Source organism: Monodelphis domestica, chromosome 6 (assembly GCF_027887165.1).
Source record: "Monodelphis domestica isolate mMonDom1 chromosome 6, mMonDom1.pri, whole genome shotgun sequence".
NCBI lineage: Eukaryota > Metazoa > Chordata > Mammalia > Didelphimorphia > Didelphidae > Monodelphis > Monodelphis domestica.
Window position 1 is genome coordinate 83562825 of NC_077232.1, and position 27716 is coordinate 83590540.

General features: G+C 36.4%; 1 long non-coding RNA gene across 1 annotated transcript in view; it reads left to right on the forward strand.

Annotated features, from left to right (window-relative positions):
• Positions 1–8879: 8879 nt before the first annotated feature.
• The window catches only part of LOC103094959 (uncharacterized), a 36506-nt gene continuing 17669 nt past the window's right edge, over positions 8880–27716 (forward strand). The window contains exons 1-2 of the long non-coding RNA XR_469236.2: positions 8880–9024; positions 9104–9167. This is a non-coding gene — a long non-coding RNA (uncharacterized LOC103094959). The remainder of the gene's footprint in view (positions 9025–9103; positions 9168–27716) is intronic.

The window sequence follows — 27716 nt, forward strand, 5'->3', positions numbered from 1 at the left end:
GTCCTTCTCTCCTTGAGAATCTTCCTGAGGTCCTGGGATCAAATTGGATCTTATATTGCTCAACATAGCTTGTTCCCAAGCTAATATTCCCTATAAAAATCCAACAGACCATTAACTCCAGCAGAGACAAATCCCATGTAAGTCCATCACACCATGATGATGATTCCAAAAGGAAACTCCATAGAAAAAACCTTGCACAACTGCCACCACGCCTATCAAGGTCACTCACTCTTTTCCTTTGCCCCCTTAATTTTATCATACAATGAAAAACACAGTTTGTTCTACCACATGTCCCCAGTCTTACACTTAATTTTTAATTGACATTTTAGTCTTCTTGATATCAAAGCCAGTCTCTAGATCTGCTATCTTTTGCCATAAAATTATAAAGTCCCTACTTAAAGATGTATCTAAAGATAGTCAACCAACTGAAATCAATCATTCCCAAGCTAAATGCTTCCATTGTAGCAGGGGTATGGAGGAGATTTCTTCCATGCCAGAGGTAGAGAATACCTCTCCCTCCTGACAATTATACAATTGCATCTTCCAACATCCCATTCCTCCAAAGGTCAACTTAATATCCATTTCTCCAGGAAAGTTTCCCTGGCACTCCTAGCTGGACTTCACATAGCATTTGGTCATCACTTCAGGTGACTCTGTAATGCACATTACATCTAATCTGCATTGGCTCTTTATCTACCAGCTAAATTCTAAGTCAGTAAGTCCAGTTCCCCTGTTTTTATCTCAATTTTGTGTCTCAGTGCTAAGCACGATGCTGTAAAAAATCAACATGTATTTAATAAATGTCCATGGAATTGAACTGAAATATGCTTAATGTGGTGAGAAGAGGTGTGTTATTGAGTATAAGTGTGGTCCGGGGACTGGTATTGTGCTGCTTTAGTGTTTACATCAAAGAGAGCTGAGTGATGAAACTGTGTTTGTGATTCAGCTGATTACACCCATTGAGCAGCTTCCCTGTGTTTTTACCCAGAGGAAGGGGTAGATGGTGGCAAACATCAGAATTTGGCTCACAGTGTTTAAGCCCCTGCAGTCCACATAGGTCACATCTGAAGTATTGTACTCATACCAGTCTGAAACATTTTCAGAGGAAGGGGAATCAGACTGGTGAATGGCCCAAAGAGCATCAAGCCTCTGTGGAAGGAACTTGGTGCTCTCCTCCTGAAGAAATGAATTAGAGTGTGGAAAAGAGCTCTGTCTTCAATATCTTGAGGAATGAAATGTACCAAATTAACCATGTTCTGCTTATCCCCAGAGGGTAGAACTAGGAATAATTAGTGGAAGTTACAGAGATGTTGGTTTCAAGTCAATGTAAGGAAGAATAATTAGGCTGTTGGAAGGAAGGAAGGAAGGAAAGAAGGAAGGAATGAAGGAAGATTGGACTGCCTCAGAACATAGTAGGTTCTTTTATAGAGTTTATCAACAGGCAAAGGATATCTTAAAGGGGAGTCCTGCTCAGCTATTATTGGACCAGATGCTTTCTAATGATTCTTTCAACTAGACTGATTCACAAAAAACAGGTAATACTTTTCACCCCATTTCTAGCTAGCTTCTGACCAAGAGTATCCATAATTTGGTGCAACTTCCCTTAGAGATGGAGAATCTCACATTCTTCTTATAACTGCTATATTACTTTTTTTCTGACTCTCAGAACTTTCTGCCAGCTGTGTGCTACTTGGAGGGCTGATGTCCAGAGATGTAAATGTAAGGCACTAAGTGGAGTGATATGAATTGTCTAGTAGTTTTCCATTAGGACATTCAAAGACAAGAAATCAGAAACAAATCCTAAGAAGGTCTAGAAGGATTCCATCCTTGTAAGAAGCAACTTAGGAGGCACGGGCGACTTTCCAGATCACATTCAATGCTGGTTTGTATAAAAGGCTCCCTAAGGCTTTCTGCCCTGAATATATCTATTCATTCATTCAGTGAGTATTTACTGAGCTTTTGTCTAGAGAATAACCCTATGTGCCATAAAAGGAGATAGGGGTTTGGTGGGGAGAAAGGTGAAGAGATATAGTGAAGAACCAAAGGAGGAAAGAGACAGAAGATGATTTTTATTGGGATACCTGAGAATTAAAAACAGTTCCAGTGCTAAAAGAGTATTTAGGACTCACCTGGTCTAACTTCTATATTTTATAGATTAGGTTATGCAGTCCTAAAAAGGATAAGGACTGCTCAAGGTAACAGAATAAAATCAGTATCAAAGCCAGTACTATAATCCAAGATGTACTAGACCAGTATGATCAACTCAATGCAACAAACACTGTGATATGAACAGTGATGCAAAGAGGAAAATGCAATGGTCCTTGTCTCCTTTTGTTGCCCATTCATTTCACTTATACCCAATTCTTTGTGGCCCTATTTGGTTTTATCTTAGCACAGATACCGGAGTTGTATCATTTCCTCCTCTAGCTCATTTTACAGGTGAGGAGCTGAGGCAAATTCGGATAAAGTGACTTGCCCCAGGTTACACAGCTAGTAAGTGTCTGAGGCCAAATTTGAACTCAGGCACTCTTGATTACAACTTAAGTGCTCCAGTGTGCCATCTATTTCCTCTGCCCTGTCTACAGGAAGCTATTATAATCTTAGAGAGGGGAAAACATTCACACAAATATGTATGTATGGTAGGATGTGATTAAAATTTCAGAGATATTCAGCAATTCATATGAAAATTGAAAAGGTGGAGTTAAAGGAAGGTTTCATGAATGAATGAAAGAAAAAGCATTCATCAAGCACTTTAATATATTTTTTTGCACTTTATAGAAAAGATGTCATCTGAGATGGATCTTGAAAAAAGAGGATTTCAATAGGAAGGGAGAGATATTGCAAGTGTAAGTCAGCCTAAGTAGATGCAAAGACATGTATTATAGGATCATAGAGAGTTTTAGTACTATGAGGACCCTTAAAGATCATATAGATCTAACATAAATCATATTAATATCTTAATAGATGCAGAAAAAGCCTTTGTCAAAATATAACACTCATCCTATTAAAATACTAGAAAGCATCAGTATAAATGGATTTTTTCTTAAGATTATATGAAGTGTCTATCTAAAACCATCAGCAAGTATTATTTATAATGGAGATAAGCTAGAAGCTTTCTCAATAAAGTCAAGAGTGAAGCAAGAATACCCATTATCACCAATATTACTAATATACCATTAGAAATGCTAGCAATAGCAATGAGAAGAAAAGAAGTTGAAGGAATCAGAATGGGCAAAAAGATAATAAAGCTATATCATTTTGCAGATGATATGATACCAAATGTAGAAAAATCCTACAGATTCAACTAAAAAGTTAGTTGAAAGAATCAATAATTTTCACTAAATAGCAGGGTATAAAATAAACCCACATAGATTATCAGCATTTTTATATATCACTAACAAAATCCTGCAAGAAGAGATAGAGATGCCCCATTGAAAATAACCAGAGACAAAATAAAATACCCAGGAGTATTTTGCCAAAATAAATCCAGGAACTACACAAACACAATTATATAAATTATATAATATAAATTATATTTATATATAATTATATAATTGTGTGTAATTATATAATATAAAGGTTACATTTAAATAATTGTAGAAATATTAATTGATCATGAATGGGCAGAGTCAATATAATTAAAATGACAATCCTACCCAAGCAAATCTACTTACTCAATGCCATCCCAATTCAATTACCAAAAAATCTTATTGAGGTAGAAAAATAATAACAAAATAATAAAAAATTTATTTGGAAGAGCAAAACATAAAGAATATAGAATTATTAAAAAATGGAAAGGAAGGAAATCTAACAGTATATGATTTTAACCTGTATTATAAAGTAGTAACTATCAAAACTATCTGGTATTGTCTAAAATAAAAGGTAGGTCAGTATATTTGACAAAAGTATAGGGCCAAGTTTTGGGGATAAGAATTTACTATTTAATAAAAATTACTGAGACAATTGGAAAGTAGTTTGGCAGAGATGAAGTATAGAATAATATTTTACATCATTCACTAAGATAAAATCAAAATGGATACATGATCTAGACATTAAAGGAGATATCATAAGCAAATTAGAACTGGGAACATACTATCAGATTTATGGATAGAAGAATTTATGAATAAATAAGAGATGGAGAGCATCATGAGATGTAAAATGAATAATTTTGATTATATTAAATTAAAAGGTTTCTGTACAAATAAAACCAATGTAGTCAAGATTAGAAGGAAAGCAAAACTGGGGAAACAATTATAGGCAGTTTCTCAGATAGAGGTCCCAGATGTAAAATATATAGAGGACTTTGTCAAATTTATAAGAATAAGAGCCATCTTCCAATTGAAATATGGGCAAAAGATATAAACAGATAGTTTTTGGATGAAGAAATCAAAACCATAAAAAATGCTCTCAATCACTACTGATTAGAGAAATGTAAACAGAACAATTCTGAGATATCCTATACCTATCAGATTTGCTAAAATGATTAAAGAGCAAAAATTATAGCTGGGGGGAAATGGGGACACTAATAAACTGTTAGAAGAACTCTGAATTGATCCAAACATTTTGGAGAACAATTTGGAATTATGGCCAAAGAGTTATAAAACTGTGTATATCCTCAGACTCAGCTGGGTCTGTTTCCCAAAGAAATCAGGGGAAAAGGAAAAGATCATATACATTCCAAAATATTTATAACAGCTCTCTTTGTGGTGTCAAGGAACTGGAGATTATGGGGATGTCCATCAATTGGGGAAAGGCTGGACAAATTATAGCATATAATTGTGATGAAATATTACTGTCATAAGAAATTATAACAGGTTATTTAAAAATATTTGGAAAGTTCTACATGAAGTAATAAGTAGAACCAAGAGAACATTGTATACAGGTATAGAATTAATATTTGAAGAATAACTTGTGAAATCCACCTCCAGAGAATGATCCAAAAAATAGAAACACAAAAGACTCTCTCTCTCTCCCCCTCCCCTCTCTCTATATATACATATATGTATATAATATGTGTGAGATATTATATATATAGGGAGTCAGGTAATATGGCAGTGAGGAGATAGAGGTGAGATAATTGAAAATAAATTCAATCAAATAAATATTTTTTAAAAGTTCACATAGAGCCAATCGTTTATTTTATAGATGAAGAAACTGAATTTCCCAGAGGTGTCTAAAGCAGAAGAGCTTAGATCTGAACTATGGTCCCCTGAATCCAAATACAGAACTATTATCAGTATATACTAATCTCTTTCATATCCATTATCTCAATGGATTCACCCAACAACTCATACCCAATATACTGCATAAGTAAGCAATGTACTATAGTGGATAAAAAGAGGTGCTTGTGCACCCAGAAGACCTGAATTCAAATCCCATCTCAGAACTAATTCTATAATCCTCATTAAATCATTTCACCTTTTTTCATCTCAGTTTTCACACCTGAAAAAATAGTGTTGGGGTGGACTTAATTCCTCTTCATGTACTCTGTGATCCAACAATGCCGGCCTCCTTACAGTTCTTTGTCCCCTATATTTGAAACATTCTATCCCTTCATTTCCATCCCCTTATTTTTTTCCGGTTTCTTTCAAAACTAAGCTTTCTCAGTCCCTCCATAGATTAGTGATCCCCTTCTCAGACTGTTTGATATCCATTTGGAAACATCTTATCTGTACCTAGTTACTTCCATGTTGCCTTCCCAATAGACATTAGCTCCTTGAGAGCAGCCATTCTTTTTTGCTTTTCTTTGAATCCTCAGATCTCAGTACAATGCCTAACATATAGTATTGGTTTCTTAACCTCCACCAGTTAGACTTTAAATTCAGGTAGAACAAGTCCTCCCATTTCTTAATTTTATATCCCCCCCCAGTACTAAACACAACATTCTAAAAATAGCAGATGTTGAATAAGTGTCTGGGGAACTGAATGGAATTAACAGTTGCTTGTTGGCTATGGTTCCTTCCTCCTCTCATTTCTGAACCTATGGTCCAATGTCCTGGGTCAGAATCCCTCCTCAAACACTCACTACTTTTGTGATCTCAGAAAATGTCACTGACTTCCTAAAGCTAAGCGCATTCATCTGAAAAATAAGGAGTAAATTAGACTAGATGATTTGGAGGATCACTACTAGCTTTCAATTAATAAATCATTCTCAAGTGGGTCAGGGATTATTGTCCTCAGTTTATAGTGAAGAAACTGAGGTTTAAGATACAAAGTGACTTGTCAAGCTCACACAACCAGCAAATGTCAGAACCTAAACTCAACACTATGTCTGCCAACTGAAAATCCAGTTCTCTTCTCACTACACCACTTCTCTCCCCAAACAGAGATTCTGTAATGTTCCTTCTTTATTTGAGGAGAGAAATGGAAAATGTCACTCTGCTAAACTTTGTGTTGCTTTTAAATGCCCTTTGGGTATTCTCCCTTCAGAGCACTGAACAAAATAAATGGAATTCCTCTTTCTGTACACACACTCTAGTGGAAGTGTCATTCCAGAGAGAAATCAATGTTCACAAACACTTGGTAAGGGGGAGGGTTATAATACTTCATAAGTTCCTTAACACTAAGTGGGCACAAACAAGCTTCCTTTCCTCTCTCCCAGTTCCTCTCCCTGGGCTTCCTTATTAGTTACATAGGTATAATAGTTGATAAATTAACAAGTATTTAGAGATCTGAGAATAGTTAACCTAGAGAAAAGAAGTGTGGCATTGTTTTGTTTTGAGAGAATAAAGGTGGAAATTATTACCATTTTCAAATCCCTGAATATTTCATGGAGGAGGAATTAATCAGAATTTTATGAGAGATTTGGAAGAAAAGAAGGATTATGATGAGTAAAAAATATGGAGAAAAAGTGAGAGGGAAAATGTTAGGAAAAAAATACAACCAAACACAACCAAAGAGTCCAAGTTTGAGGGAGGGGGGTTATAGAATGAAAGGCCTTTTGAAGTAGGGATGTTCCCTATCTTCACAGGTCTGCTACACTACAGATTTCTGTTGTGACTCCTGGGGCTTCACTACCGCCCTACTCTAGTCCCTCCTCCTAGTAAAGAGGTGAACCTGGGTTCTGGAGTATATTAACAAAGCACTAGCTCTGGCTAGGACTCCTAAACTGGAAAGACTTCAGGTATGGGATTATATGGGATTATATCCTTCTAATCTGAGGACCAGCCAAGCTAGATTCCAAGACTTTAGCATTCAAAGATTAACTAAGAGAGGATGGAGTTTGGGGAAATAGCAACTGACCAAAAATAACCCCTTAAAACTTATGTACACGAAGGTGTGGAAATGCAATCTGCTGATGGGGATGAACATCCCCCCTGATGAAAGGATCGTTTCCTGAAGTATTCATGTGAAGTGTCATTCAACAGGCAATTAGTCCTCTATAGCTTTATGACACCTGCAAATCTGATAGATCTTTTATGTATGAATTCAATTCATTGATAAAAATCTAAAACAGAATTGCATTGAGGACAGAGTCCTATGACACTTACCAGGAAATTCAATCCAATGGCCATTCAATTCAATCCAGTGGCAATGGCCATAAATCAATGGCCGTATCTTTCCATCTTGTCCACAAAGATATTATCAGAGATTTGGACACGTGTCTTGTTGAAATCCTATATTCTGTGTCCATAGAATTCCTATAAGCAATCATCCTAATTCAAAACAAAAACAAAATAAAACAAAATAACTATCACCCCCCCCCCCCAAAGAGAATGATTTACTGTGGCATACCTTGTTGTTGGTGAACCCATGTCAGCTTTTAATGATCACACTTTCCAAGTACTTACCAATCTATTTATGTATTTCAGTACCTCGCCTGGGGGATCCTAGAACCTTGGGACTTGGAAAATGTTATAATCCAAGTCAAGGGTACTTTCACTATAGCAAACTACCTCTTTAAACACTGAAAAAAAAAACACCTCACTTTCTATCTTAGCATTGATATTAAGTATTGGTTCCAAGGCAGAATACTAAGGGTTAGGTAATTGGTATTAAGTGACCTGCCAAGGGTCACACAACTAGGAAGTGACTGAGGTGAGATTTGAACCCACTAGAGTTCCTGATCCCAAGCCCAGCATTCTGTCACCTTGCTTTCCCTTCAATTTTTTTTCTTCATTCAAAGATATTTTATTTTCCCAATTATATATAACAATTTTCTGAAATTATAAGATCCATATTGCCTACCTCCTTCCCTTCCCTCCCCCTCTAGGAGATGGCAAGCAATTCCTTCAAACATTTTTTTAACCCTTACCTTCTGTCTTGGAGTCAATACTGTGTATTGGCTCCAAGGCAGAAGAGTGGTAAGGGCTAGGCAATGGGGGTCAAGTGACTTGCCCAGGGTCACACAGTTGGGAAGTGTCTGAGGCCAGATTTGAACCTAGGACTGCCCATCTCTAGGCCTGGCTCTCAAACACTGAGCTACCCAACTGCCCCCCTTCAAACATTTTTATAAGAAATAATTCCTGAACCAAGGGCTTCCTTGGTCATCTGATGCTGTACCATATTATAAGGAAACCACACACACACACACACACACACACACACACACACACATTTCCTGGAGCCCTCTGAGCTACTTTGCTCTCCTTTTGATAGATGGAATTTGATAAAGTTTTTGCCTTTGGTTTTCTTAGCTGCAGAGTACAAATGATTCAGAACAGGGGAGTTTTATTAACCTCTGCATCCTTCTCCTGGTCATACCAGACATTGTTAGGCTTAACCATGCATACTTGGGTTGAAGGAATGTTCCCATTCTAAAGGCATGGGCAGACACCCTGAAACATCAGTCATCCCCTTTTCAAGTAATGATTTCCTATTCCACTCCAGCAGCAGACGTGACAAACACTCTGAATAAAAGTTTTACAAAACCCAAAAACATTAGCAGGGAAGTCCTCCCCCTCCCTTGGGAGCAAAGTCCTTCCTCTTCCCTTTTGGGAGTAATGGAGAGAGATGATTAGCATTTTACCATGGCCAACTTATCTTCTCTAATGAAGAGTTTTCATTTAAAGCTCCAATATTAAGGTGAATATAATATCACAATGGGCAACAGCTGATTCCTCTGCAAGATAATTAGTAATGACTTAGCTTTAATTGTTCACAGAGAACTACCAGCACAGTGCACCATGTTTATTTTGAAGGGAAAGGAGATGGAATTGGAAGTCTGGGTAAGTTTTGTTTGTTTCTTTATATTACTTATATCTTGAGTTCTTGAAAGATACCTGGATGGCCCATAGCGCAATCATGGAATTAGATGAAAGATTTCTTAAGCACAGTCCCTACCCTCCCACACCCCATTTCATTCTCCTTATTCAGTATCTCTTCTACATAGTTTAAGGGGAAAAAAAGGCAGTCTCTCCCCCTCCCAACCCTCAGTCAAGAAAGCTGAAATTGAATCCAGGCTCTGCTATAAATTCATAACTTTGGACACATTACTCATTTCTCTATGCCTCTGGTTTTTCCTCTTAAAAACAAAGGGAACTGGAATAAAAGATCTTTCTCTTATGAGTACTCTTCAATATAAATCATGAATCTTGACTCCACACTCTCTCTCATTACAAATATCTAATTGGTTTCTAATCTTGATCATTGTACTTTCCCATCCTCTACTCATTACTTTCAGTTATTACCCCAATTCGGACCTTTAGTGCTTCTTACCTGTATTATCATACCTGGAAGACACTACATATCACACCATGTGAGGATATTTGGGAACTGATAGGTGTATTTCCTTATGGAAAGAAAGTTGGATGTAGAACTATTTTTCACTACTAGATTCTTAGTATCTCAAACTTTAATTATTATACACTTTAACTGTAAGTTCTTACCATTTTACAACCCTAATTAAAAAAATCTTCATTAGCTCCCTATTGCCCCTAAATTCCTGTTTATATTTTAATGTCATTTATAATGTTACTCCAATCTACATTTTCAACATCATCATATATTACTTTCTTTCCCTTAGTCTACAGTCTAATGAAATTGGCTCTTACTATGCTTCACCCATTGTATTTTATCTCCCATCCCCATTTTGTATTGGTCATCCTCCAGACTTGGAATAGATTCCTTCCTAATCTCTACCTTATAAAATATCTTATTTTCTTCATGAGAAAGCTCAGGTATTACCTTTATTATTTTTTTCTTTTTTAAACCTTTGCCTTCTGTCTTAGAATTGATCATGAATATTGAATTTGAGGAAGAAGAGTGGTAAGGACTAGGTATTTGGGGTTAAGTGACTTGCCCAGGATCACACATCTAAGAAATATCTGAAGCTGGATTTGAACCCAGATCCTCCTGACATCAGGCCTGACACTTTTCCACTGTGCTACCTATCTTCCCCCATCTTCATTGCTTCTTGATAGACTATTTTTAAAAATTCAATCTTATTTTTAGGGGGAATTCTCTCCCTCACTCCACCCACTGAGAAGTCAAGGAAGACAAATCCCATTACAAATATGTATAATCAAGCAAAACAACTTTCCATTTTAGTCAGATCAAAAAAAAAAGGAAAAAAGCAAAGAAAGAGAAGAAAATATGCTTTCATTCCCACTTATTTCATCAGCTCTTTATCTATATGAGGATTCCATTTTTCATCATTTCTACTTAATTTACTTCCCATCAGTTCATACAAGTCTAATTAGGTTTCAATAAAACCTTCTCCATTATTTTTCACAATACAATAGTATTCCATCATGTTCATTTACCATGATTTGTTCAGCCTCTCCCCAACTGATGAGTTTTTGTCTCCTCAAGTTGCCAATTCTTTGCCACCACAGAAGGAACTGCTATAAATATTTTTGTATGTATTTGCAAATTTGGACATATATGCAAATTTGTATGTCTTCCCATTTTCTTTTATCTCTTTGATGTATACCCTTTGTAGTGGCATTGCTGGGTCAGTAGTTTGGGTACATAGTTTGATAACTCTTTGGAAATACTTCCAAATCAATTTCTAGAATCATTGGATTGATTCACAGGTCCACCAACAATGCATTAATGTATTTATTTTTCTACATTCCCTCCAGAAATTATCATTTTCCTTCTTTAACATCTTAGCCAATCTGAGGGGTATAAGGAGTTATCTCAGACTTGTTTCAGTATTAATTTCTTTTGTTATTAGTGATTTGGGGCTTTTTTTTCATATGGCTATTGACATCTTGGATTTATTCCTCTAAAAACTATCTATTCATATCTTTTGACCATTTATTTGGGAAATGGCTTAATTGGGAAATGGCTTTTCTTTCATAGACTATTGCAACATCTTCCCAATGCTTTAGAATTCTATGTTGTACATTCTAAGTTCCCTTCCAGTTCTGACATTCTATATTCTATATTCTAATGCACATGCCAGTTCTAAAATTCAAGATCCTAAGGTTTCTTCCAGATCTTTCATTTTATTCTATGTTCTAAGGTATGTACCAGAACTATTATTTTGTGATCCTTGTTTTAAAGTTCACAAATCTAAGAGTCTAGGATTTTATGGGGTTTTAATTATTCTTTTAGTATGGGGGATATGGAGAGACATATGAGGCAACAGGTAACAGTTAAGGATCATTCTTTATCTTTGGAAGAATGTAAAAATGCCTGTATTCTAACAGTCAGAGCTACAAATAGGGTTTAATTAGAAATCGTCCCAGTTAAAATGGGCTCTCTAGCCATAGATAAGCCCTTTCAAAATCAGGTAATAAGATCAATTGTAGTCACTGTTTCCTTCTATCTAGTTTCATATTCATAAAACCCTTATGAATCTTGTTCTTGTTCAGTCTCTTGAGTCATATCTAACTCTTTGTTACCTCATTTGGGATTTTTTTTTAGCAAAAAATACTGGAGTAGTTTCCCATTTCTTTCTACAGCTTATTTTATGAATAAGGAAATGAGAGAAACAGGGTTAAGTGACTTGCCCAGGATCACACATCTAGTAAGTTTCTGAGTCTGGGTTTGAACTCAAGAAGATGATTCTTCCTGATTCAAGGTCCAGTGCTCTAATCCTTTGAACCACATAGCTGCCCCTCATGAAATAATTCTATATTTTTCCCTTTCTACAGATGAGGAAACTGATTCAGGGAAGATCATGAGATCATAGACTTTACTCTGAAACTTCCCTTAAAGATCTCATCTGATCTCTTTTTATTTTTACAAATAAAAAATATTGAGTCACCCTGAGGGGAAGTTACTTGTTCACAATCTTACATGGAGGCAGTAACAGAGGCTAGATTGTCTCTGGACTCTTGTTCCAATGTACTTTCTACCATACCATATTTAGAGTTATAAGGGCTAAAGTGTTACACATGAAGTCAGAAAGACCAGAATTCAAATTCTGCTTCAGACTAGCTATGTGATCTCAGATAAAATGTCAAACCTTTTAGTCTCATTTTTCTCATTTGAGAAATAATTACACTTATAAAGATCAAACTAGGTGATATATGTAAAGTGCTATGGAGGAGTCAATTACCAGTAGCTTGGGATAACTTGGTAAATATTCAATGTGTGCATTTTACACCTCAAGAATCAGCAAACATTAGAAACAAGGGCTTGATCTATGATTTTGTTGATTGTCTTTTTTAAGAAAGTGTTGGAAAAAAATTTAATAATACATATTCAACTTAAAAATATATAGCATGCATATTTTATTTTCTGGAGAACTGGTTGTTAAAAATTTACAAGTTTCAACTTTCTTACAACAAATCTTCAGATTAAGTGGAAAAAAATCCTTAGTTTATTTTTCTTCTTGGGAGAAGAAAAACAAACACTTTTTCTCTTTAAGAAAAGAGTAGGGAACAGCTAGGTGGCCCAGTGGATTGAGAGCCAGACCTGGAGATGGGAGGACCTAGGTTCAATTCTGGCTTCAGACACTTCCTAGCTATGTGACCCTGGGTAAGTCACTTAACCCCAGCTACCTAGCCCTAACTGCTCTTCTACCTTGGAACCAATACACAATATTGAGTCTAAGACAAAAAGTAAGGGAGAATGGAAAGAAAGAAAGAAAGAAAGAAAGAAAGAAAGAAAGAAAGAAAGAAAGAAAGAAAGAAAGAAAGAAAGAAAGAAAGAAAGAAAGAAAGAAAGAAAGAAAGAAAGAAGAAGAAAGAGAGAAAGAGAGAAAGAGAGAAAGAAAGAAAGAGAGAAAGAGAGAAAGAGAGAAAGAGAGAAAGAGAGAAAGAAAGAAAGAAAGAAAGAAAGAAAGAGAGAAAGAGAGAAAGAGAGAAAGAGAGAAAGAGAGAAAGAGAGAAAGAGAGAAAGAGAGAAAGAAAGAAAGAAAGAAAGAAAGAAAGAAAGAAAGAAAGAAAGAAAGAAAGAAAGAAAGAAAGAAAGAAAGAAAGAAAGAAAGAAAGAAAGAAAGAAAGAAAGAAAGAAAGAAAGAAAGAGGGAAGGAAGGAGGGAAGGAAGGGAGGGGGAAGGGGAAGAAAAGAGATATCTGTCAGTTACCAGTCAAATATGTTCCCTTTCTTTCTGAAATTATCATATGTATCCTAAGATCATAGATTTAGAGATGAAAGAATCATCTATCCCAATCCCCTCTTTTAATGATAATAGGATCGTAGATTTATTGTTGGGAAGAAATCTGAAGAGCCATTTAGTCTACTTCTTTATTTAATGAAAGAGAAAAAAATGAGTTCAGAGACTTCCCCAAGATCACATAGTATCTGAAAAAAGATTGAATCCAGATCAACCAACTCCATAACCAATACTCTTTTCCATAATGTCACACATATCGTTTACTGATGGGGGCAGGCTACAAAAAGCAAAAAACAAATTGAATCCAGGTTATGCTGTTTTTCATCAAGGATATCATTCTTTTTCCTGGCCTTATTTCCTCTTCTACACCCTTGGTAGAAGTATAATTTTATGGGCAGACAAATATGCAATTTTGAATCTCATTAGACTGAATGAGGTGTATATATGCATGTACATATTCTTTCAACACTCAAGAACTCCTCCACTTACATTACTCACAAGTTAACAACCACTTTTCCTTATTTCTTAAAAAAATAAAAATATAAAAACATTGCAAACAAATAAACACTTATCTAGCAGCTGATTGTATATGGCTTGCATTAGCAAAACCATACTAAAAAGCTACTGAACTGTTCATTAATTTTTCCTTGGTATAACTACTCAATTCACCCGTGTTAGCCAATGAAAGCTGTGACTGTTCCAGAGGAGCTCAAGAACACTCAGTATTCAGGAACTTCTCAACAGTAATTTTCATGGGCCAATGTCTCTGGTGCTTCTATTGTATTATGGCAAGGGGATGGAGAAATGCAGGAATAAGATGAGAGAGAAATTACTTTCTTAATATTTCTAGGCAAGTCCAGAGCCATGACCATCAGAGGGGCAGGATGGAGGGCAAAGCATTTCCTCTGAAACTCCTAACATTTCTTTGGGGGTAAAATCTACTAGAAATGATCAGGCAGTCCAAAAAAACCCAAAACAACCCATTTATAGTGTTTACTATTTGCAAGCAACAGTGATAGGAAATGGAGATACACATAAAGAGAAAAATACAGTCTGGAGTCCTTAAGTACTTACATTCCAATAGGTATCACTAACATGCTAATAACTACAAATGAGCTATAGAGAGGGAAAATGAAAGGTCATCTCAGAGAAGGCATTGAAAGTGAGAGAAATTGGATGGTGGAGATATTTTCAGAAGGAGCGAGCAAGTTCCAGGCAGGGGAGGGCAGTCAGTGAAAAGGTACAGAATCAGACAATGGGAAGGTTCAGGACAAAGAACAACATACACTCTGATATCACTGGCTGATAGAGCTTATAGAAGAGAGTTAAAGTAAGAAGACTAGAAATGTAGGAAGGGGTCATGGCATGAAGAATTTTGTTTCACAAAGAAAGAAGTCAGTAAGACCCAAGTTCAAATCCATCCTCGAACTTTTTCTAGCTGTATGACTTTGGACAAGTCATTAAAATTATTTGCCTCAGTTTCCTCATTTGTAAAATGGGGATAAAAGGAACTTCTCCTGGGGTCGTTGTGAAGATGAAATTAAACAATACTTATAAAGTGCTTATCATGGTACCTGGAACATAGTAGGCATTTAATAAATGCTTGCTTCCTTCCTTTATTCCTCATTTGTATTATGGGGATAGCAGTGTAAGGTTCCTACACACACACACACACACACATATATATAACTATATACACATATGTACATAATATACATACATGTATATAAATGTATGTGCATTCTCTGTGCATTTATGTTCATCTATATGCATGCATATATGTGGGGTCAATGTTCAGGGAGGACTAGATTCCCTACTTGAAGGATGGCTGAGCCCTTTTCCAGGGAAAGGAATAAATCAGAGCCTCTTTCCCCATGGTTCATAGGTATGCAATAACATGAGAAATAAGATACTTCCTCCTAGGCATCTTGGAAATCTGATTTCAGTCCCCTTTCCTGACCTGGGACCCTCCTCTGACTCTACCAAACTTCCCTATGGACTGAGCAAAGGGTGCCTACAACAATTCTGGGAGGTAGGTAGCATTATTACCCTCATTTTGCAGTTGAAGAAACTAAGGCAAACAAGGTTAAGAAAGCTAAGGTAGGATCTCACAGCTAGTAAATTTCTGAGGTCAAATTCACACTTCCAGATTCCAGGCCTACCATTTGATCCACTGGACCACCGGGATGCCTCTATGTTATACAAGTAACAAGGGGAAGAACTCACATTTGAAGCCAGGACCCCTGACTCCAAATCCAGGGCTCTTTGAGCTAACTAATAACTTGGTGTGGAGGTATGAACACAAAGCTAGGAGGTAAGAGAGAGGGACTCTAACTCCATAAAGTCCCTTTACAACCTGAAGCCAGTACCTTCTCCTTTTTAGTCTTTTGTTTCTTCCTCTGAGGAAATGAAGGAGTTAATATCAATTAAGAAATAACTAAACAAGCAAATTACAAAACATAAATATAATGAAACACTGCTGTAATATGAATATTTCCAAGCATGAGTAGATACATAAACTGACATAAGTGAAGTCAGCAGAATCAGGAAAGCAACATATATAATAACTATAATAATATAAATAAAAAGGAAAAAAAAGAGAAAGTGGATGATCGATATTTATAATAACCAGGCTTGGTCCAGAGGAAGAATTTATAAATTTAGAACATACTTCACTCCTTTTATTTCATAGATGAAGAACTATGAGTGTGGAGTATTGCATATCCTGACAAACCCTGCTGATATACTACTAGTTTATCTAGACTTTCTTTTTTTGTTTTTTTATTCTTCCTCCCTTTCTTCCTCCCTTCATTGCTTCCTTCTTTGCTTCCTTCCTTCCTTCCTTCCTTCCTTCCTTCCTTCCTTCCTTCCTTCCTTCCTTCCTTCCTTCCTTCCTTCCTTCCTTTCTTTTTCCTGACTCCAAGTCCAGCACTCTATTATCAACCTACTCTTTCCTGTCTCCATGGATGAGCTCCCTCTCTCCTGCTTCAAATCCTCATGTCTGGAAAGGCTTTTGAAGCCCAGTTTAGGGGCCACCACTCCATTGAATCCTCCACTTGAAGGTGATCTCCCCCTCTCCAAATATCACCCAGAATGTTGCCTGATTCTTCCCTGAGAAGTTATTTTCCATTTCTTAGCAAGTTGCATATATTATATTGTAAGGTCCTTGAAGTCAGAACCTGTTTTCCCATTGCCCAACATATGGCTTATTACATAGTAGACACTTAATATATAATTTTATTATAATAAATAAAAATAAATAAATTTATACTAAAATAAAATAAATTTAAAATATATAATTTTATTTTACCTTACTCCTTTCTTTGCAGAGATGGAAGGCCATGGATGTGAAATATCACATACACTTTCAGACTTGATTGATTTCTTAATTTGACTGAACTATTCTTTTTTTCTCTATTTTAAAATTATTTACTAGAGTGAATAAATTCACTGGGTAAACTGGGAGACATTTCTATTTGGAAATGAATATAATGAAAAAAAGATGTAAATAAAATATTTTGCTTTGATATGAATTGGCTATTCTTTAAGTAGACACTTGTATTGTGAAGTAGTAGAAAGAGACCAAGTCCAGAAGTCCTGCATTCTGGTCCTGATTCTGCCACTAGCCCAATATTGGTGTGACTTTGGATGAGTTACTTAACCTCTGCTTGCTTCAGTTTTCTCATTTGTTAAATGGAGATAATAATAGTACTCATCTTCCAAGGTTGTTATGAGGATCAAACAGGATAATGATTGTAAAGTGCTTTGTATAATACCAGGCACATACTGAGCAATTTACAAATGTTAGCTATTATTGTCATTATTTTATTATTATTAGGGACCACTAGATGGCTTTGTGGACAGAGTTCCAGGCCTAGACTCAGGAAGACCTCATTTTAAATATGGCCTCAGACACTTCCCAGTTGTCTGACCCTGAGTATCTGTCTGTCTTACTCCACTGAAAAAGGAAAAGGCAAATCACTCCAGAATCTTTACCAAGAAAACCCTATGAATAGAATTGGTGTGCTATGGTCCACAGGGTTGTAAAGAGTAGGACATGACTAATTGACTGAACATTGTTATTATTACTATTATTATTATTATTTGGCTAAGTTGGGAATATTCTATCTGGCTCCTCTGTTCAGTGGAGGATAGCTTGTCCCAAAGTCAACATTTCCATGCTCTTAGCACTTATCAGATACTTTCTACATGAAGTGCTGTGATAAATGCTGAAAGACATAATTTATCAGTGAAAAGATGTCTACCCTTAGGGAGCTTAGAATCTAGCAGAAAACACAAGACAAGGTATGTAACCAAGACTATAAGGCTTTTTTTTCTCCCATCCTACCCCATTGTAGCACTGGAAGCACCACTCTGCCAAACTTAGGTAATTCTGCTAAATTGCCCCAGAAAGAAATGTTGGAGATCCCAATACTATGGAGAACTTTCCAGAACCTCTAAGCCTATGGGGAACATTGCTCAAAGTGGGGACTATACTCTTTGGAAAGATGAGAAAGAAATCATCAGACTGCGAAGTCACTCTTAGCCAATTTAGGATTGGGAAAGGAAACCCATTTGTGAAATGTGTTAGGAACTGTGTCCCTAGGAGACCTGCAATGCTATATTTTGAACTGTGATGCAGGCTGCCAGAGATTCTGGAGATGAAGAGCTGTCTGGCCCCCAGAAAAAGAAATTATTGCCATTTTCTGCTACCTTAAGAGAACTTCAAGAGATTTGGGTTGCAGAACTAACAACGCAGAAATGTGAAAATGGCAGCAATAGAGGAGTGATTGGAACAACTGCTCTGCAACATGGGAGAAAAGAAGGAGAATGCCTACAAGGAAAAGCTCCTTGTGAACATTCCCTGTTGGATCCCTACCTTCCAATATTATAAATAATTGGGAACTTACAGTTCTTTTGGAGTGGGGTGGGGTGTCTCTAAATGTTATATACAGTTACTCTCTATTAGTTATAATATGAACACTGTCTGGGTTTTCTTACTTATAAATAAACTAGTTTAGGCTTTGAACATGCTAACAATAATTAGGGCATGAAGAGCAGCAGATACTAAAATATCTAGATTTGAGGTTTGCTGGAAATGAATCAGAATAGTCTAAAATTCCCCAGAATGGACTTAGACTTTTTTTTTTAATTAGAGGACCTCTGATTCAAAGGTTACTTGGCCTAGATACTTTTTCTCATCTCATAAAAGAACTTGTTTTTAAAATATTGATAGAAAATCATATAAGATAAAAATAAATATTTATTGTGTAAAACTTAAAATCTATTTTAGTAAAAATAAGAAGGGCAAATAGGTAACTGGGTGGGGTGGGGGAATCTTTATAACAACTTTCTCTAATAAAGATGTCCATTCCAATATATTTAAGGAATGGATTCAAATGTCTAAGACAAAGAGCCATTACCCAATCAATAAATGAGCAAAGTATGTTATCAATAATCACACGGAAAAAAATGTCCTAAATTACTAATAATTGAAGATAAGCAAATTAAAGGAATTTTGGCAAAGATGAGACTGGCAAACATGATAAAAGATAAAAATAACAAGTGTTAAAATACGTAAAAATAGATACTCTGGTATACTATTTGTTCATTGGTTCAGTCATACTGGGAAACAATTTAGAACAATGACCAGAAAGTTACCAAAATGAGAATAATCCTTTGATATATAATATTACTAGACTTATACCTCAAAGAAATCAAAGAAAGAGGAAAAAAGATGCATAGGTACAAAAATATTTCTTTTAGCTAACTTTGTGATGACCCCAAATACAAAACTAAGATGGCATTCTATTGGAAAAAGACTAAACAATTGTGCTGTATTAATAAATGGGATGGATATTTCTATGTCATAAGAAGTGTTGAAATGAAGAATTCAAAGGAAGGTGGAAAGATCTTTGCAAAGTAATGCAGAATTAAGTGAGAAGAACTAGGAGGAAAATTTATATACAATAACATTGTAGAACAAAACTTCTTTGAATAACTTTGGAATTAATTAGTGCAATGTTAAACCAAGTCCAGAAAAATAAAGATGAAACACGCCACTCTCCTTTTAATAGAGAGGTGATGGGCTTGAAACATAGAAAGAGATATGCACTTCTGAACATAGTTGATGGAATAATTTGTTTTGCTGGGCTATGCATTAAAGAGTATTTGCTTAATGAGAATGGGAATGTAGAGTGGGAAGGACAAATTAATTAAAAAAACACTTACTTGAAAAATAAAGCATTTTAAAAGTTTACAAATATAACATGCAATATTAAATTAACCAAAGACTTAACCCACTTTTAATCCTTAGTTTTTTAATATCTATGTTGTTCAGAGATAAATGAAGAAAGCTTTCAAATTTATGCCTTTGCTCTTTACTAAGTAATATTTACTTAAGTACCTGTCAGAGGGGCAGCTAGGTGGTATAGTGAATAGAGAATTGGATCTTTAATCAGGAAGACATCTTCCTGAGTTCAAACCTAGCTCCAGACACTTACTAGCTGTGCAACCATGTTTGCCTCAGTTTCCTCATATGTAAAAGAATCTTTGTACCAAGAAAACCCCAAATGGAGTTACAAAGAATTGGACAGGACTGAAATGATTAAACAATAACAACCTATCATAATCGGCCCCTAATAGATTTATAAACTTCTTGAAGTCAATGGCTATGTCCTTTTACTTTTTTATATCTCCATCAGTAATCACAGGGCCTGGTCCATAGCAGCTATTTATTATATAGTTATTAATGTTTATTTAAAAACGGAGGCAAAAGCTAATTGACTGCCTTTCAGGATGATGGGGACAGCAAACCTTTGCTTTGAATGAAAGACTAGAATTACTCTCATGGAATGGAAATCTGGAGGTCTCTTTCACTTCTTGAATGGTATGATGTGGTGCTTTATATTAATTTTTTCTTGGTACTCTTATCTCATTCAATTTTGGAATCCTTCCTGCCCATTGTCTAGCTTCAGTGTTTGTCTAAGATGAGCTAACTAAGAGGTCTCCCCCTCCAACACATATCTTCTTGATATATACCTTACTCAATACTATTATTTATTTATTTTTTAAATCTTACCTTCTGTCTTGGAATCAATACTGTGTATTGGTTCCAAGGTGGAAGAGTGGTAAAGGCTAGGCAATGGGGGTCAAGTGACTTGCCCGGGGTCACATAGCTGGGAAGTGTCTGAGGCCAGATTTGAACCCAGGACCTCCCATCTCTAGGACTGGCTCTCAATCCACTGAGCTACCCAGCTGCCCCCTTAATATATTTTTTAAAATAGTTGGACAATATTGTGTCTACAGTCACATCTCTCATGGAATTTTATGTGTCCTTAATATATGTGATAGGAACAATTTGTTAGAGGTTACATTTTATTCTACATCAATTAGAGAAATTCAAGTAATAGACACAACAGGATCTTGTGGTTCCTGCTCCTCTCATTCAGCTGCAAAAATGTGGTCTGAAAGTCATCTCTGTGTGTGAAAGCTTATTCTCTTCTCATGTTTTCATCAATCACATCTTACACTCAAAAATTGTATAGGGATGCAAAATTAGGCTGGGCAATGAATGCTACACAAATTATACAGATAGTAGAAATTGCAGGTATTTTTAACAAGAAAAGATCAGAGAGGTGATCAGAAAGTGATCAGAAGGACTACCTGGAAGAAGGGAAGCATAATCTTGGTCTTGGAGGTTAGGGAAAATTCAGACAAAGGAGGTAAATTATCCCATGTGGATTTGAAGAGTAACTAAGGATTGGAGTGAGCATGATGGAGGTGAGTTCTTAATGATTTGATTTTACTCAGTTCATCTTTTTTTTCTTTGTAAATGCTAAGAAATGAACACTAGAGGTCTAAATTCCCTTGGATAAAGTTAGAGACCAAATGCTCCAATACCTGGATTCTGCGGTGTGAGAGTTCTGGTCATTTCCCCTTAAGAAAGGCATCCCAGAAATGTGGAAGGCTTAAGACAAGAATCTTTTATCTTTTTTTCATGCTATGGACCCCTTAAGCAGTCTGGTGAAACCTATGATTCTCTCATCAGAATAATATTTTCAAATGCATAAAATAAAATGCAGAGGATTACAAAGGGAGACAATTATATTGAAATTTCAGTTTTGAAATTAATATTTTTAAGTTAATAAATTCCAGATTAAGTATCTTTGGTCTAAGAATAGAGCATCCAAAATAATCCATAGAGTGGGGAGATGACATGTATTGACAATCTAGATAAGAGTCATAGGATAAGAATGTCAGTGCTGCAAGGGATCTTGGAACATAGAACATGAGATCTAGAAGACAAATAGAAATAATAATGATAATTCATATTTATTTAACATTTAATAACTTGAAAATCACTTTCTTTGCATGAATCCTGTGAAGTAGGCAGTGTAAGTATTATTAACTCCATTAGAGATGCAGGAATTTGAAGCTCTGAAGGATAGAATGTCAGAGGTAGTAGACAGGTCCCTAGAAATCAGATGACAGTTATTACAGACATTTCATTTTACAGATGAGAATTCGGAGACCTAAAGAGATCAAATGATTACCTGACAATCACAGAGCATGTTAGTGACAGAATTAGGATTAGAACTCAGTCTTCCTGACTCCCAACCCTGAGTTCTTTCCTTTATACTGCTTGGCCTTATTGGTGCTCAGTGGTTTATGTAGCACAGGCAAAGCTGACACATTCCATCACTGGGAAGGGGAAATTTGCCTTCAAACTTCAAAACTCTACACTGGAGAAGAACAATTCCAGAGGGCAGGAGAAGGGTAGAAAACAGGCAAAACTACCTGGGATGGGATTTTGGAGAATAGATCAAAGTGATTTGGGGAGGAAATCTAGGCTCAAATGAAACTTCTTGCAATCACTATCTATTGATCACCTCTCCTCCAGTGTCCAGACCCTTTGAACCATTCTGCACCCATGCCACCTCTTAAATGAATTCCTCAGGGCACGGAGCTTTTCCCTCTGTTTGTCATTCAATGATTTATGACCGTGGCATGGAAGTCATTTAGGGAACAGTGGACAAGAAGGGAAAGGGAATTATATGGATAGATTTAGAGCTGGAAGGCACTTTAAAGGTCAGTAAGTCCACTCCTTCTTCTTCAGTGTTAGGTGGCAAAACTAAGGCACAGAGAAATTAAGTGAATTACCAAAGGTCACAAAGCTATTAATTATCTGAGGCAGTATTTGAATCCTTTTGATATTAGGTCTCCTGACTCTGTCCCCTACTTTATGCTATCCAAAGCAACCTGGAGCCTGATAAAACCAAGTTTCATTTCAGTTCTTGTCTTGACTCTGACATTAATACAGACCTTGAACAAGTTGTTTCCCTTCTCTTGGCCTCAGTCTTCACCAGCATTGATATCTGCATTAATGGTCTGTCTTCTAAGATTCCTTCGAGCACTGATATCCTATGTTTAGTTCCCTTTTAGTTCTGACAATTTAATTCCTACCATGATTAGATTTTATTATGAATGTCAATATCTTGGGTGCTCTATGGTTCTTTCCCCATAAAGGTCAGTATTTGGTCTTGGTTCTGCTTTCACAGCCCAAAGAGAAGTCTCTTGGAATTGGAAGAGGAAAATAAATGTCTTTTTATTATATCTCCTTTTTCTTCTTTTCATACCCATCTGTGAAACCCACCATTCCAGATAACCAGATCAGTGTCCTGGATGACCTGAAAATTATTTCCTTTACTCCATCCCTAGAGGAGTTCCCTAGATTAAGCCCTATCACTTTTCACAATGACTTTTGTAATGGCCTCTAGTCTGTCCCTTTACAAATCATCTTGAACATCAACAGATTCATTTTCCTCTGTAACCTGATTGTATAGCTCATTGCTAAATTAGTAGATCACCAAGCATTTCAGTGATCAAAATGTGCCAGGAGTCAGGGTGAGTACTGGTGATACAAAAAAAGAAAGAAATATAAATATCAGAAACAGTTCCTGCCTCAAAGAGTTAATATTTTAATAGGGAGAGAACACGCAAATAAAATGTTTCTACAAAATATATAATTGAAGTTAATTCCCAGGAAGAAAAAAGCAGGGGCACAGCTAAAAAGTGCTTTCTGCAGAATGCGTAATTAGAATGAAGTCTTCAAGGAAACAAGAGAAATTGAGGGGTGGCAGTGAAGAGGAAGAATCTTAAAGGCAGGAGGGACATTTAGTGCCCTCCTAAAGATGGGAATGTAGGCTGTTCTATATTTGGGGAAATAGGAGTACAGGGGTCTTCTTTGGCTCTTCACTGCTCATTTCTACTTCTGTCCAGAATATTCTTTAACTACTTGTCCTTCCATACCTTCCTTCCTCATCCTTTCTGCCTATCTTAGCATATGGGCTATTCATGCCCAACCTGTGGGAGAGCCTCCCACGCTCATATTGGTTTCATCAGCCACAGTTGGACACACTGTACATTGAGTCCTACATAGTGATGCCAATTTAGTCCTCTTTGACTACAAAGGACAGCCAGTCAACCAATCAGCCTCTCTTAGCCACTCCTACCATTAATACCCAGTTTAACTTGCACATCAACTATTGATGTGTGGTCTTCCTACCCTACCATGAGCTCTCTTTTTCCTCATCTTCCATGTCACTCACTGTCTCTATTTCACATCAGGAGCTGGTCAGTCATGTTCAGTTTTGTCTGGCTCTTTCTTCCCTTATTTGTAGTTTTCTTAGCAAAGATACTGAAATGGTTTGCTGTTTCCTTCCCCAACTCATTTTACAGATGAGGAAACCAAGGCAAATTGGATTGAGTGAATTGCCCAGCTAGTAAGTGCCTGAGGCCAGGTTTGAACTTTTAGGAAGATGAATCTGCCTGAATCCAGATCTTGCACTCTATCCGCTGAGCCATCTAGCCACTACCTTTTATATAGTTGGCTAATTATTGATTCATGTTGGTCTCGTTTTCCCAAATACATGGCAGAGATTATGCCTTCTCTTCTGTTTTACACAGTTCCTAAAATAAGCCTGAGCACTGACTAAGCCATAGAATTTAGAACTGGAAGGGTCACCAGATGCCACCTTTTGCAATCATTCCTGAATAGGAATCTTCTTTATGACATCTCCAACAAGTGGTCTTCCAGCCTTTGCCTGAGACTTCCAGTAATAGTGAATGCATTACCTTCCAAGTTTTTCCTTTACATTAAGTTGAAACTTCCTCCATATTTTTTTTCCTAGCTCTGCCCTCTGGGGCCAAGCACACCAAGTCTAATTTCTCTTGCATATGACAGCTTTTCAAGTACTTGAAGGCAGCGATCAGGTCTCCCTTTTTCTCCTCTTCTCCAGGTTGAACATTGGCAGCTTCTTCAACTGAAGTTCCAGTGGCAAGGTCTCAGTTCCTTGGATAACCCTACTACCCTCTCCTGGATATTCTCCAATTTTAAACATTCTTCTTAAAATGTGGTGCCTGGTAGTGAACACGATACCACAGATGTTTTCTTAGTATCAGAGAGGACTACAGAATTATCACCTCCTTCATTCTGGACACTGTGCTTCTAGTAATAAAGTCCAAAGTCATGTTAGGAAACATAAATACATGTTTAATTGAAATAGTAATCTGTAAGGATATTTAAAAGCATATGAACAATGTGGCTCATTTTAAGACTTAGAACCAAAACTATGGAATATTAGAGGTGGAAGGACTTAGTGGAATTTGAGAGTCTCTATGGTTTACAGACTAATTAAAAAAGGATTGGATTCTAATGAACTATATTTTACTCTGGCTGTGTGACCTTGGGCAAATCACTTATTTCTATGACTCTACTACATCACCCATAAAATGGGAATTATAAACATTTCTATCCTGCATCCTTCCTTTGGTTATTTCATGGAGAATGATAATGATGACAACATTAATAACTAATATTTAGATCGCACTTTGAAGTTTACAAAGCATTTTACATACATAATCTTGTTTGAGTCTGACAGCTGTGTAGAATAGGTACTACTACTATCCCCATTTGAGTAACTTAAGAAGGAGGTTTAAGTGACTTTTGCAAGACCACACAACTGAGAAGTATCTGAAGTAGGATCTGAACTCAAAGGTACCTGACTCCAAAATGAACATTCTACCTACCTCATGTGAGATTAGATGAAATGATGGAGGAAAAATGATTTAAAAACTGTTAATATGAGCATGGGTCAGTATTGTTTACTCTAAAACTATTGTTGTCCAAATGGGGAAAATAGAGTCCCATAATGCAAATAAATTCTAAATAATTTTCTAACTAAATCTAAATACGTTTCTAATGGCCAATTAAATGAATATTCATCATCAAGCATATTCTAGGTGCAGGGCAGTGTGTTAGGCACAGTTACAACAGAGGACTTTCTCTGAAGGTGAGACAAATCTAATAAAAGAGAAGGGGAAATATTCAAACAATTGGTCTAGATGATCTCCATGGCCACTTCCCAGCTCTAAATCTATGAGCTTATTCTTGAATACAAAAGTGTTAGAGTCAGGCTTTGAACTCAATCTTTGCTTGCTGATGCCATTTAGTGCTCTTTCTATTGCCCATGATGCCTCACATAGATCCAGGTAAAGTATTACATAAGAAGATGGGGGAAGGAAGGAAGGAAGGAAGGAAGGAAGGAAGGAAGGAAGGAAGGAAGGAAGGAAGGAAGGAAGGAAGGAAGGAAGGAAGGAAGGAAGGAAGGAAGGAAGGAAGGAAGGAAGGAAGGAAGGAAGGAAGGAAGGAAGGAAGGAAGGAAGGAAGGAAGGAAGGAGGAAGGAAGGGAGGGAGGGAGGGAGGGAGGGAGGGAGGGAGGGAGGGAGGGAAGAAGGAAGGGAGGGAGGAAGGGAGGAAGGGAGGGAGGGAAGGAGGAAGGAAGGGAGGGAGGGAAGGAGGAAGGGAGAGAGGGAGGGAGGGAGGAAGAACAAGAAAGGAAGAAAGAGCAAGAAAGGAAAGAAGAAGGAAGGGATATTTTAGTTCTCAAGGTGATACAGTGGATGAAGTACTAGGTTTGGAGTCAGGAAGACTTGAGTTCAAATTTAGACTCAAGACACAAGCTTTATGATTCAAGAAAAGTAATTTAATTTGTCTGCTTAGTACCCTCATCTATAAAATGAGAAGTATATAATAGCACCAATCTCACAGAGTTGTTATGAGGATCAAATGACATATTTGTAAAAGCACTTAGGACAGTGCCTGGCACACAGTAGGTACTTAATAAATGTTTGTTCCCCGACTTTTTTGTGACCTATCTAGACTTTCAAAGTTGTTTCTGTGCAAAATGTTATGATATATATTGTTCTGGATCTGATCATTCCTAAGTTTCTCTGGGATACACATTAAATTTTCATTATATCTATATGTCATATTATATTAAACTATTTCCTATTTCCTAACATCCCCAGCTCCTGTGACTAATTGTTTATATGGCAAGATTCTGCCTGCCTTTCCACCTCTACAGAGAAATGGGACAGAGGAAAGGGGAGATTTTCTTTCAGCAATGAGAGATAGCCAGGGCATTGACAGAAGACAGAGCAAGAAAGAAAAACAGAATGAGCGATGGACCTAGAGATAGAGTAGACAATGAGTAAACTACACTTTGACTCTTTGCAGATGATATGATGTATACTTGGAGAATCTGAGAAAATCAACTAAAAACTAGTTGAAATAATGAATAACTTCAGCAAAGTTGCAGGATACAAAAATGTATAAATTTTTGTTATAAAGCATCAGTATTTTTATATATTACCAACAAAGTCCATCAGCAAGAGAAAGAAAAAGAGGTTCTATTTTAAATAACCCTATACAATATGAAATACCTGGGATTCTTTAGTTTATTATTGTTTCTTTTTTTGAGATTTGGGTTTTATATGAATATTGTCTTATAACAGTGACCAATATGGACATGTGCTTTGCATAATAAAACATGTATTACACAGACCAAATTGCTAACCATCTCTGGGAAGTAGGAAGGGAAAGGAAGGGAAGGAGGTAGGCAAATTGGAACTCATAAGTTTGGAAAATATATGTTGAAAATTGTTAATATATGTAATTAAGAAAATAAATATTTTTGGAAATCTTTAAATGAGGTAGGGAAATTTTTAAAAAATGTGAATGGATCACACTTAAAGATCTTTCAAATCCCTTCCAGCTCTAAATATTATGAGCCTAGGATGAGGTTAGAAGATAAAAAGATTTTTAAAATGGGTAATTTGGCTGAACAAATTGTGGTATATGATGGTGATGGAATACTATTTTGCTAATAAGTAATGATGAACAGGATGATTTTGGAAAGAAC